Source organism: Castanea sativa, chromosome 11 (assembly GCF_040712315.1).
Source record: "Castanea sativa cultivar Marrone di Chiusa Pesio chromosome 11, ASM4071231v1".
Classification (NCBI taxonomy): Eukaryota; Viridiplantae; Streptophyta; class Magnoliopsida; order Fagales; family Fagaceae; genus Castanea; species Castanea sativa.
Window position 1 is genome coordinate 8,636,477 of NC_134023.1, and position 13,999 is coordinate 8,650,475.

Sequence of the window (13,999 nt, forward strand, 5' to 3'; positions counted from 1 at the left end):
ATTATTCCAAAAGAGTAGTCTGGCTGGGTATTGTTTGTTCAAAATTGAAATGAATGAATCAATTTTACTGATGCATTTTCTACAACCGTGGTTGTTCCTTCCGGTTTCTCCTTGTTTCTCATGCAATCATATATAATTGCTCTTGCCTAGTTACCTCAAATTCTGAAAATGAGGAATAACTACTTCATGGAAACTTTTAGACTCTTTGAAGCGCAAGTGAGATGCAATTCCTTTGCACCTGTATTTTATATACTGTTTCTGAAGATAGAATAAAAGCAAATGCAATAGTATTACCTCTTTCTCTAAATGCAGAACGTATACTTAGTGTATGTGTTACTGTGAAACTTATACAGTGTTACTATCGAAGCTCTGTTTTGTGTTTTTTGGTAGCTTGTATTTCCATTTGAAGCTTGTGGTTTTGATCTCTGAATATAACTAAAGTGCAACAGGAAGAACAGTCCTTCAATTTCTCTACCCGCTATTAAGACAGAATATGCAAATCACAACCAAATCATGAAGAGATAACTAGAAAAACAAATTATTAAAATGAATGTCAAGATATAATACCCTCAAGCCATGAGAAAAGAATGTGATGCATTCATACTGATCCTAGCCAGTTGATTGATGAAGAATAATAATATAATACCATGGTAAAGCTCAATCAAATTCAAACCTATAGATTTTCTTTAAAAATATTAAGTTAATTGTCCACCTAAAAGAAAAAAAAGTAAGAGAGAGAGAGAGAGAGAGAGAGATGAATATTTCAACCATTGAAACAGAACTAAAATGAAAAACATAAATCAAAGGACTGAGACATTTCGGGTTGCACTGCTTTTACTGGTGTGCTCATTAACATACATTACAGTGATTACACTAGCATCATTCATTTTCAAAGAACTGAGTTTGACAATGTTCACCAATCCATGTAGTATCCTTCATCTCTTGATTTTTAACTGCTGAAAACACATCAGACTGACTTGAGAGAATGGAAATGTCTCCAAAATCGTTGTCTAAGACCACCAACCAAAGAGGGTGGTCTGTTAGTCTCCAAAATTAAACCCATTGGAGATCATGTCACATGTGCCAAAATTCTATGAGGAGATTTTGTAGCAATTGTATGCCAGTAGTCTATGGACCAAATGGAACCTCCTTGTCCCACAAACTAGGAGTGAAGGGGTGAAGTCATGGGTGCAAATACAACACAGATGAGGTGACTTCTATTTTCCTATATAAGGTGTTACAAGTTACAACAACCAAGCCTTAGTTCCAAAATTTTTGTAGTCAGGAATTAGACCAACTAAACAGATGCATATATAATATACAGATGCATACAAATTGCAATTTGTAAGTGAACTGGAAGTTATGAGAACAAAAGTAGATTCAAGAGAACCAAAAATAAATTTTAAAAAAAGAAAATGAAAACACAAAGAAGAAATAAGAAAGTTGAAAACAGTGATCCACAAAGCATGAAAAAGACATATAACATGAGACTAATTGAATTCTTTATCTCTTTCAACATTTTCTCTATGAAAAAAAAAAAAAAAAAACCCAAAAAAGTGATTGCAGCATCAAAAAAAAAAAAAAAAAGAAATGATGATTTTTTTTTTGGGGTCACAAATTCTTAAGAAACAAACATGACTGAACAAAATTATCAAACAGCACCAACTGATCCACAAAGTAAAAGAAAAAACACAACAACAAGAAGAAGAGAATAGAATTTGATGGAAAAACGAAATGGGTAGCAGTACTGAACGTACTAGTAAAAAATTGAAGAAATATGTCGAAGGTCTTAGTTTGTTTGCTCGTAGCTATTCAATGAACTCTGCTATTGCTATGAATAATTTTACTGCTATGCTTGGACTAGAAAGTAACACAAAGCTATCTATTTGGAATACCATTGTTCCAAAACCTTCGTAAGCCGTAGCCCCCAAAACTGAAGAGAAGCTCTCCTCTTCATGGAATTTTTTTTTTTCTTCAAAAGTTCTAATTTACCATTTTCAATAGTTTTTTTGTTTTTTTATTTTTTTTTATGAAAAAAGAAAGTTGCCATCCGTTCATCTCAAGTTTCAACAGCTAAGGGCCTAATTGATGACGTTGATTTAGTAACGTTGTTTGTATTTTTATAAAATACGTGTATGTGAAAAAATAAATAAAAATATGTATAATACTATTTAAAAATTAAAAATTATTACTCAAAAAAATCTAATACCAAAGGGCCCCTAAACATCTAAACCAATACAAGTTGCCACCTGATCTTTTGTGATAATAGGGTAATGACTCCCATTTTGTCTTCATATATATAATTTAGGCTGTCCTATCAAAAACATAAAATAAAATAATTTAGGTTTGTTACTATTATTTCCAGACCCAAATTTAGTTATTTTATTTCAACTATTTTATTTGGTTTTTTCTAAAAAAAAAAAAAAAAAATTTATATGTGTAATATGGCCTTTTAGGCTTTTATGATGTCATATGATATTTAAGGATATTTTTATAATTTTGAAGAGTAAATTGTAAATTACACTTTTAAAGTTTTTAGATTTTATCCCCTTAATTTTAAAAGTATTTAGATTTTACCTCCTAGAGTTTTTGGGTGTTTAGACTTTACATTTTAAAATTTTGAAATTTGGGGGTGTAAAGTCCAAATACTTCCAAACTGTAAGGGATTAAATCCAAATTATGAAATGTCAAGGTGTAAAATTCAAATACCCTCAAACTTCAGGAGGTAAATTCTAAATTCTGAAATTTAAGGGTATAAAATTTAAACACTACCTAATTTTAGGGGTGTAATTTACAAGTTACCCTAATTTTTATTTTAAGTGAAAACTATCTAAAACCCTAAAGGGTTATATCTTATAAGTATTTTTCTAAATTAGTTTTCAATAAATTGAAATAAATATTTCTTTGAGAATTTCTCAAGGGTATTCTTTTCCTTCATTCATTTAGGCTTCGTTTAGCTGCAAAATAACATTTAGATTATTGCGTTTTCATTTTGTGTTAGATAATATCGAAGTAGCATCCTCAGTAAGATAGACAGATAAAGCTATGACTAAACTCTAAGGAGTTTAATTCGTAGTATTATTAGCAAGGATAAACCAAAGCAATGGGATATTTCATTTGCACAAGCTGAATTTGCCATTTTGCCTACAACAATGTTGTCCACAGTTCTATTGGATGATGTCCATTTTCAATTGTTTACTGAAAGGTTCCAACGGATGCATTGGACTATAGTCAAATTGCCTAAAGTTCTAGGTTTGAGCATTAATTGTGACAAACAATATGGCGTAACATGATTAGTCAATTCAAGCAATGCAAAGTTTAAGGCAGCAACTGATAAAAATCAAAGGGATAAGGTTTTTCAAGATGGGAACAACCCTCATGGTTGTAAAGAGAGGTTTTCAATTGGCACTTAAAACAAGCTTAGGCCTCGTTTGGTAAGAGTGTTTATATAACGAAAACTATTATTTAAACATCATAACACGTATTTTCATATATTTTTTTACTCATGCGTATTTCCACAAAACTTAAGCAACATTACTAGAAATCTCTTATCAAACGAGCCCTTAATGGTGCTAAATATACAAGGATTAGACTTTCTAATGTTCTGTTCTTTGTTTCCACTTCTAAGTCAAATAAATTATTGGTTATTTACTTTAATTTTCATAGCTTGAATTTAATTAGTTCTACTTCTCATTATTTATTTGTAGGAATATACCAAAATAATGATAAAAAACACAGTTGATACCGTGTTTATAAATTTAAGGATATTTTGGGGAAAAAAAAAGTAAAAAAAAAAAATCATATTAGATTCTTAGAAATAAACTAAATATAAGAATCTCATATATGCGGGCATTTAGATTCGAGGAATTTGAATGAATGTCAAGGGGTAATGTGAGTTCTCTATACCAAATGTTATCATTTCTATTTTTATTACAATCAATAAAATTTCCTTTTAACCTTAAAACACACACACACAAAAAAAAAAAAAAAAAAAAAAAAAAAAAAACACCTTAGATCAAGCTGAGATAAAATATGCTACCACATGAGAATAATTAAATTATTGTTGGTAGACCTACTTGTTTGTCCAATTTAAACCAGTGTGGTCGATACCGTACCGGTACCGGCCAGTGCACCGGTACCGGTATACTTCTATATTGTACCGAAAAAAATACCGGTTATACCGGCCGCGTACCGGCCATACCGGCCAATTTCGGGCAATACTGGCCGGTACAAAAAAAAAAACTTTTTTATTTTATTTTTAGTTTTATAATTTTTGAATTTTTGTAAAAGCATAATGGTAACTTATTTACATTAATTTCTTAGTATTATTTGTTTTCTTAGTATGCAATGAACAACTAAGTTTTCTATTTTTTATATTGTGTTTTTTTTTTCTTTTATTTGATACTAAAGTCTAAAATTATGAATAATTTATTCTGAATTGAGGTAATGTTTTATAATAAACTTTTATATTTACTATAATAAGTAAAATATTATATGTTTATAAATATGGTTCTAGAGATTTTGGTGTGTGTGTGTACATATATATATATATAAAATAGCGGTAAACCCGAAACGGTACACCGGTATTGACCGGTATCCGAAATATATCGTACCGGTGGCTAAACCGGTACAGCCTCCGGTACGGTATTGACTTCCTTGATTTAAACAATTATTTCCTCAACAAAAACAATTTAAACAGCTATTTCCGTTGCTAATATTTCTGCAAATTGATCCATGCATATCTCACAATGGTTTTGGACTTAGAAATCATAGAAAATTGGACCCATCACACAAGGTTGATTATCCAACTACAAATTTTGCCAATTTTGCCAATGGTGACTGTTATATTCTTATTCTCTCTCTCTCTCTCTCTCTCTCTCTCTCTCTCTCTCTCTCTCTCTCTCTCTCTCTCTAAAGTTGTAAATGAGTCGAGCGTAGTCAATTTCAATTAGAATTGTTCATCTAATTTTATTTCAAATACAAATTAATTTTGAATTCCTCAACAAATTAATTTTTTATTCAATCTCATTTATTTTTTGTTGAACAAATGTGAGGTTGTTCACATCCGTAAAAGATTGTCTCATCAGAAATCAATGCTAATAATTAATAATTAAAGGTTAAAATGTTGTTTCCGTCATTAAAATTTGCATGGATCTCAATTTTTCACTTCTAAACTTTAAAATGTCTTTTTTTTAAAACCTTATTTTACCCCCTAAACTATTATAAAAAGCTCTTTTAAAAAAAAAAAGCTATATAATGTTTTCAATAGCTTGTGAATTAAATGAACTTTTTAATGTCTTAGAATCAAAAGCGAACTTCATCTAGAAACTTTAGGAACAGAAATAATATTTTAGCCATAATGAAAATATAGGTGAAATTACATAATTTGAGTTAATTAAATAGAATTATTTATATTTCTGAACTCATAAAAATTAGATTCACCAAACTTATATATGCATACTTAGATCGAGTCTCATGCTACTAAGTTTATTCATGAACATATTATTATATTTAAGCTTAGCTTATTTAATATTTGAGCTTAAACTTAGCTTTGAGCTTCTTTTTTTTTTTTTTTTTTTTTTTTTTGAGAATCAACTTAGCTTTGTGCTCACAGTCTGATAAGATATACAATAGACATACCAGACTTTATTGTGTGGATGGAGGATGTTCCACCACAATTTACAATTTGTATTACAGGCTGACTTAGCTAATTTAATTTAAAGTATTTTGAGTTTTCACCCTCAAAAAAAAAAAAAAAAAAAAAACTTAGCTAGCTTGGCTTATATAGTAAATAAAAAAAAAAACATAAAAATGCTGAGAAATACTTTGGTTTATTTATAGTCCTATAAATAAGGAATGATCTTTCTAATGTTAGAACAAGATCCTCTCCATTGCATTAAAATGGAGAGAGAGTCCACTTTGTAATTCAGATTTTATTTTTTAGATCTAACAATCTATAGAGTATCATGTCATGAGGATCATTAATTAAACCATTGTCCCTAATTAAAAGGAGAGGTTTAAATTCTCCCCCTAATAAAGACTTTCTCCTACTAAAGGCTTATTGATCATGGGTATCATGATTGGGATCCTACATAGAATTATTGAAAGGTCTGTGGATTGGATTGAAAATCATAATTTTTTTATTAAAATACAAAATTCACCTTCTAAATTTTACAATTTTTAATTTCAGTGGTCCTAATTTACATTTTATCATTTTATACCTCTAAATTTCAATCATCCTCAATTCAGTCCTCCCTTAACAATTGGTAATTTTTCTGTTAACTCGCCTAAATGATGCAGTTTCGCACTTTATTTAATATTTTATTTTATTATTTATTTAATTCTTAATTAAAAAACGTTAATAAATAATAATTTAAAAAAGCCCAGAAATTTAATTAGACAAACAACTCCCCACATTTGAAGAACCCAAATTCTAACCCCACCCACCCAATAAATAAGAGGCTGAGAGGGAGAAAGCGGGAGAAAGAGAAAGACAGAGAAATCGAGGTGGAGAAAAGAGAGATTGAGTGAGAGGTTTTGACAATGTAAGACTGATTTTTTGATGTTGAAAATATTATTAGGGTTTGATTTGAAGTCCAAAACATTGATGGGTTTTGGTTTTTTTTGTCCTGATTTGTGATTGTCTTTGGGTGATTTTTGTTCTAATGCTTGATTTGATCGGTTTTGCCATTTGGGTATTTCATTTTTATGGTCCTTTGTACATAAAGATTAAAACTTTCCTTAATGGGGGTTTGAATTTTGTTGTTGGTGTTGAGTGAGAGGGATGGGGTTTTGGCGTTTTGCATCTATCAGTGCTTTTTCTACAGTTCGTGTGATTCATTGGTAAAAGTTGTGGATTTGGGTGGTTGGGGTTAGAATTTGGGTTCTTCAAATGTGAGGAGTCTAATTAAATTTCTGGTTTCTTTTTTTTTAATTAACATTTAAAAAAATTTTTGAATTAAGAAATAAATAGAAAAATAAAGTGCAAAATGGCACGGTGAGTTAATGGCAACATTAGATGGATTGTTAACAGATAATTGAATTAAGAATTATTGAAATTTAGAGAATTAAGATGGTAAAATGTAAACTCGAAGGACTGAAATAAAAAGTGATGAAACTTAAAAGATAAATATAGCATTTTAACTTTTTTGTTTTTTTTTTTAATCTTTATTATTCAAAAGTCAACCTCAATGAAGTCCACTTAAAGATGTATGAGATACGACCGGGCAACAGCCACGTTGCAATCACTCCAACCAACGCCCATACCTGTTGCACTTATTATTTTGTTCTCTCTATCTTTTTGCTGTTTCTTTCTCTTTTTTTAGTTTCTAGTCTCTTAAGCACAGAGCGAACTATTCTTTTGTCTTTTACTAAAAAAAAAGTCTCTATCCCGGACGGTGCTTGTGTTACAGATACAGAGTTGCTCTCACTCTCTCAATTCCACGCTTCTCCTCAAAGTTTCGAACAACCAGACTTGAGAAAGGTATATCTATCCTTTTTATTTTTGGTTCCATTAATTAAAATAATCGTCAGAGCTTAGTTTGTGATTTAATAATTAGTTCCAGAAAGAATTTGCAGAGTCTACCTTTGGCGTGCTTCATTTTGTTTCTTTATATACTTTTTGTATTAGAAAACTTTCTTTGTAATTGGATAGATGCAACTTTTTATGATGTTTGGAATCGCTTAGGGTGAAGATGAATCGTATACAGCCATATCACCAATAAAGCAACAAAAAGAAGAAATCAAAAATGAAAATATAAATAAAAATGACTTTCACAGAACAAAGAAATCCTCTTCACTCCTAATTCAAATTTTAGAAGTGTGTCTGCTAATTTCATTTCTCATAATTTCTTCCTTCCCAGCTGGATCAAATCATGTTCGTAATCGGAGAGGCTGCTTTATCTTCTTTGTTTGGGGTGTTGTTTGACAAATTAACCTCCTCCAATTTGCCGAAGATCATTCAGCAAAAGCAAGTTCATGCTGACCTCAACAACTGGAAGAAAACGTTACTGAAAATAAATGCAGTTTTGGATGACGCAGAACAGAAGCGAGAGACAAGCAAGTTGGTGAAGATCTGGCTGGACGAGCTGGTAGACTTGGCTTATGATGTGGACGACATCTTGGATGAGTTTGATACTGAAGAATTGCGACGTGAGTTGAACCCAGAACCCCACAAAAGTAAGGTCCGGAAGATCTTCGATGATTGGGTTGGTTCGAATCAAAGTTTTGCTTGGTTGATGCAGTCCAAGATTGCAGAGATTGGCTCAAGACTACAAAGAATTGTGACAGAAAAGAATGATTTGGATTTGAGAGGAAGCACTGGGGGAAGGACTGGAACAGAAAGATCAAGGGTGCCCACAACTTCACTGGTGAATGAAAACCATACTTATGGCAGGGATGAGGACAAAAAGGCTATCCTCAAATTGTTGCTTGAATCTAGTGATGCTAAACTCTCTGTGATTCCCATAGTTGGTATGGGAGGTTTGGGTAAGACAACTCTTGCCCAACTAGTTGTGATGTCAACACTTATTTTGATTTGAAAGCATGGGTTTGTGTTTCTGAAGATTTTGATATTGTAAGGGTGACAAAAGCAATTCTACAATCTATCACTGATGAGAATTGTAATACTAATGATTTAAACATAATACAAGTCAAATTGAAGGAGAAATTATATGGCAAGAAGTTTTTGCTCATTCTAGATGATGTTTGGAACAAAGACTATGATGATTGGACTAAACTACGTTGTCCATTTGAATTTGGGGCTCTTGGAAGTACGATTATTGTCACCACTCAAGATCATGATGTTTCAACAACAATGGGAACTACTGAGCCTTACAAGTTGAAAGAGTTATCAAATGATGCCTGTTGGCGTCTATTTATCCAACATGCATGGGGGTTAACAGATTCGGTTGCGCATCCAGAACTTGAAGAAATTGGAAGAGAAATTTTAGACAAGTGCAAGGGGTCACCTTTGGCAGCAAAAGTACTTGGAGGCGCTTTACGCACTAAACGGAATCCTAATGAATGGAAAAATGTGTTAAATAGTAAGATTTGGGATATTCCAAATGAAAAAAACGGTATTATTCCAGTTCTTGAATTGAGCTACCAATGCCTCCCATCACATTTAAAGAGGTGTTTTGCGTATTGTTCACTTTTTCCAAAAGATTATAAATTTGAGGAGAATGAGCTTGTCTTGTTATGGATGGCAAAAGGTTTGGTTCGAGAAACAGAACGAGGCAAGCAGATGGAAGATCTTGGTGTTGAATACTTTCAAGATCTACTTAGGAGATCATTCTTTCAACAATCAAGCAATAATGAACCATTCTTTGTCATGCATGATCTTATCAATGATTTAGCTCAATGGGCAGCAAGAGACTTGTGCTACAGATTAGAAGATACATTGGGAAGTAATAAGCAATTTGAGATTTCAAAAAAGGCACGACATTTCTCTTACATTTGATGTTATTATGATGGCATCAAAAAGTTTGAAAACTTCCCCAAAAATAGGCATCTACGAACATTCCTACCTCTATCAATCAAGTCATAAGGCTACTTAACAAACTATGTTCCTAATTGTTTGTTGCCACAATTAAGATGCTTAAGAGTATTATCTTTATGTGGATATAAAATCACTGAGCTACCAAGCTCAATCAGTGATCTAAAACATCTAAGATATCTCAACCTTTCTAAGACTCCAATTAGAAATTTACCAGAATCAACAAGTTCTCTATACAATTTGCAAACATTGATATTGGAAGATTGTAGGAATCTCACAAAGTTACCAGAGAAAATTAGGAATCTAGTCAATCTTCGACATCTTAACATTAAAAATGTGAATTCAATTAGAGAGATGCCATTGGGAATTGAAGAATTAAAGAACGTACAAACACTATCTAATTTTGTTGTGGGGAAAGATAATGAATCCAAGATTGGAGACTTGATGAACTTGGAGTTTCTTCAAGGAAGACTTTGCATTTCAAGTTTGGAGAATGTGTTTGATGCTAAGGATGCAAGACTGGCCAATTTGAATGGTAAGAAGAATTTAGACGCACTAGAGATCAAATGGGGGTTTGCACCTAGTGATTTACAAGATGCAAGCATTGCAATAAATGTTCTCGACATGCTACGACCTTCGACAACGGTGAAAGAACTTTCAATTGATGGCTATATTGGTGTGCAATTCCCAACATGGTTAGGAGACCATTCCTTTTCTCAGATTGAGGACCTAAAGATTGTCGGACGTGAACAATGCATATCCTTACCTGCTATTGGACATCTATCCTCCCTCAAATTCCTTGTCATTAAGAGTATGTCTATGGTGCAAACCATTGGTCCTGAGTTTTATGGGGAAGGTTGGTTGAAACCTTTTCAATTATTAGAAAATCTTCACTTTGAGGATATGCAAGAATGGCAAGATTGGATTCCTTGTGGAGTTGAGCACGGAGAATTCCCTTGCTTGCGTGAGCTTATTATCTCTCAATGCCCTAAATTGCAAGGAAAATTGCCACGCCATCTCCCATTATAGGAAAAAATTTCTATTAGTAATTGTGAACAGTTGGTTGTTTCAATTCCAAGCCTTCCAATGCTCCATGAATTAAAAATTGTGGGGTGAAAAGAGGTTGCGAGCAAAAATATAGAAGAGTTATGCTTGCTGGAGTCAATTACTTTTTCTATTCCAGGTCTTAAAGGCTTATCAAAGGACTTCATGGAAGGGTTAGCAAAGGTAAAAAATCTAAAGATAGATGATTGTAATGAGCTAACATCTTTGTGGCAAGATAGTCTCATGTTCCTTGTTATGCTAGGAATCCAGTCATGCGCGAGTCTCATCAACATCAGCTTGGCGTCTACATTAAAGACATTGTATATTAAAGGTTGGGGTGCTTTAAAATTCCTACCAATGTCCAGTTGTACATGTTTGGAATATGCAACCATTGAGAAATGTAGTTCTTTGATGTTCATTTCAAAATGCCAGTTGCCTCCAACTTTGAAAAGGCTAGAGATAAAAAATTGTGAGAATTTGCAATTTTTGATAGACAAGGGAGACGCTTCTTCTTTATTAATGAAAGAGGAGAGTATTAACAGTAATACATCTCTTCTTGAGCACTTGGTTATTAGTGATTGTCCATCTCTAAAATGTGTACCATTAAGAGGTGACCTATTTGTGAAGCTTAAATTCCTTGAGATTTGGAATTGCTCGGAGCTGACATCATTATCATCAAGTAATCAGTTACCTATTGCCCTTAAAAAACTTGAAGTACGTAATTGCCCAAAGTTAGAGTCACTGGCGGACAACTTACACAATAATCTGTCTCTTGAATGTCTTGAAATCAGTGATTGTGAAGAGATCAAATTCTTACCGGAGGGCCTCCAAAAACTCTGCCACTTGAACGACATAATCATATCAAACTGTAGTCTTGATTCATTTCCAGATGGAGGGTTTCTCCCCACTCACCTGACAAATCTTTCGATCCGGTGGTGTGAGAAACTAGAGGCCTTGCCCCAAATGCATATCACCACTACTCTTGAAATATATGAATGTCCAAGCATAGTATCCTTACCAGAAGAGGGCTTGCCGACAAACCTAAAGGAACTTAGGTTGGGAGGGATGACTATCTGTAAGCAAGTATTTGAATGGGGATTGCACAGACTCACGTCTCTTAGAGATCTCACCATTTATGGTAATGGATTTGAGGATTGGCAGTCGTTTCCTAAGGAGGAAGATGGGAAGATGCTGCTGCTGCTACCTACCTCTCTAACCTCCCTGTGGATCTCAGGATTTCCAGATATAGTGTTCCTATCCTCCAAGTTATTTCAAAACCTCTCTTCACTTGAACTACTGTGGATCTGGGATTGCCCTAGACTCGCATCCCTCCCAGAGAATGGCCTGCCTCCCTCGCTTTTGCAACTACATATTTATGGATGTCCAGTGTTGAAACAACACTGCAAGAAAGGAAAAGGGAAAGAGTGGTTAAAGAATATCATCAACATCCCTTGCGTTCAAATTGATTTGAGGTCCATCTATGAGCTAGAAGATGAGGAGCAACAATAAATGTGTAAAACAGAGAGAGCAAAACGTACAGAAATATACATATTTACTCCCTCAAGGTACAACATTTAGATATTGGTACCTCTCTTCTGTCGTGTGTATATTTATGCAATATGAATTTTAAATATCCAACCCTAATTTAAGCTAATTCTTCTAGTGTTGCAGAAGAGGGTATCTTCTCAACTCCACAATACATTTTAATTTATTAGTTTTGGTTTTACTTTTTATGAATGTGTGGAGTTATAATGGAACTCAGGTCTTAAGTTGTAAGTTTTTGTGAGCGCTGCTTCAGATTTTGCATTTATATTGTTCATTGAAGTGGGTATTCATATTCGTGGTAATGGGTGTCAGAAATTTGGTCTAGTTTTAAGAGGCAATCAAACTTTAAAGATTTTTTTTTTTTTTTTTTTTTTTTTTTTTTTTTTTTTTGTGTGTTCAAGATTCTTTAACCATATAAAGGAATTGCTTTTGTGATTTTCATTGGGGACCGTTTAGAACGTACCTTCATGATATAAATTTTGGACTTTTGTGTGGTGAGGAATTTTGGTCTTGTAAAGATGTGCTTAGATGTATATGCGTTCAATTTTTTTCCCTTCTAAAAATTGCACTTCTAGCACTTTGAAGTTTAGCTCATCAATATCTTGTACAGTTTTAAATGAATCTTTATGCCTGAGGCACATAACTGTCTGATGAAATTCCTGAAAGAGAAATCGTAACATGGAATTTGATGATTGCAGGTTATATATTGTGCTGTGGAACATGTTTATCTGTGGGTATGTATGGAATGGAGGAATGGCTTTTTAATACTAATTGTGATTGGAATGTTATTTCAACTAGACATTATTCCTTGCATTGATGATCGAAGCATTGTCACTTATGTGTTGCAGATGGGCAGGTATTTTATTAAGCAGGCATGGTGTAAAATGAAATATAGTAGTTTTAGTAAAATCCTTATTAATGATATTGACCATTCCATAACTTATGCATGTACTTTCCCTTTTATTAGAATGCAAGAACCCTTTAGTTTGGATAAGATCACACAATTTGATCTTAATTTATTGAATCAAATTCCGTTATTAATCCACTCTTAGGGATCTTTTTCTTTTTTTGGGTTAATTACTCTTTGGGCAATTTTAAAATGCAGGAGTGAGGCCATGCTTGAAGGGAAGGCCGTCAAGGCTTCTCAAGTTCTTAACTACCTCAACCGTCATAATTTGTCAATAAGCAATGGCTGGAATCCATTCTCTAAAAAGTTGTAAACTCCTGTTTGCAAGTGGACATGTTTCTTGATTGTTGAGAACGTCAAGTGCTGAAATCAATGGAAGTTAGTACCAAGAGAGTTTCTGGTGAGGTACAAGCTTTCTATGTAAAGATTGAATGGGGAACCAAATTGCAATAGGCTTTTATGGTTTGATGGCTTTGGAGAAATCCATAGTCCCTCAGACAATTTGGGAAGCCTTATCCTTTGTACTTATGAAATGCAGGGTGGCTGAACTTGCATTTACCAATATCTCTGACGTTTATAGCTTTTGTTGTGGAAAGCAAACACCAAGCTGGGAGATATAAGCTGTTAAGAAAGTCATTGCATGGTGTGTTGCATTCACGATTTCTAACCTTTCAGCTTTCTAATTTTGCAACTTTATAACGACGGCTGTCCAGTGCCAAAAAAAAAAAAAAAAAAAAAATTGCAAGAAAGGCAAAGGGTGAGAGTGGTTCAAGAAAGGCAGAGGCCTCACGTTGAGATTGATAGGAGGTCCATCTTTGAGGTGGAGGAGGAGAAGCAATAATTGGGCAAAACAGAGAGCTGAAAGTACAGAAGATGGAGTTACTGTAAAACTGGTAATGGAGATCATATTTGCTTTGGATGTTCCTTTGGTAACAGAAGAGATGCAAATTTGGAATGATGATATCAATTAGACAGTAAACTTTTTGAAGGGTAAGAGTTTAAAGTAA

The 13,999-nt window shown here is 33.2% G+C and overlaps 1 pseudogene; it reads left to right on the forward strand.

The window, feature by feature from the left end:
• Positions 1 to 7,421: 7,421 nt before the first annotated feature.
• Positions 7,422 to 12,918, forward strand: LOC142615842 (putative disease resistance RPP13-like protein 1; annotated as a pseudogene).
• The last annotated feature ends 1,081 nt before the right edge of the window (positions 12,919 to 13,999 follow it).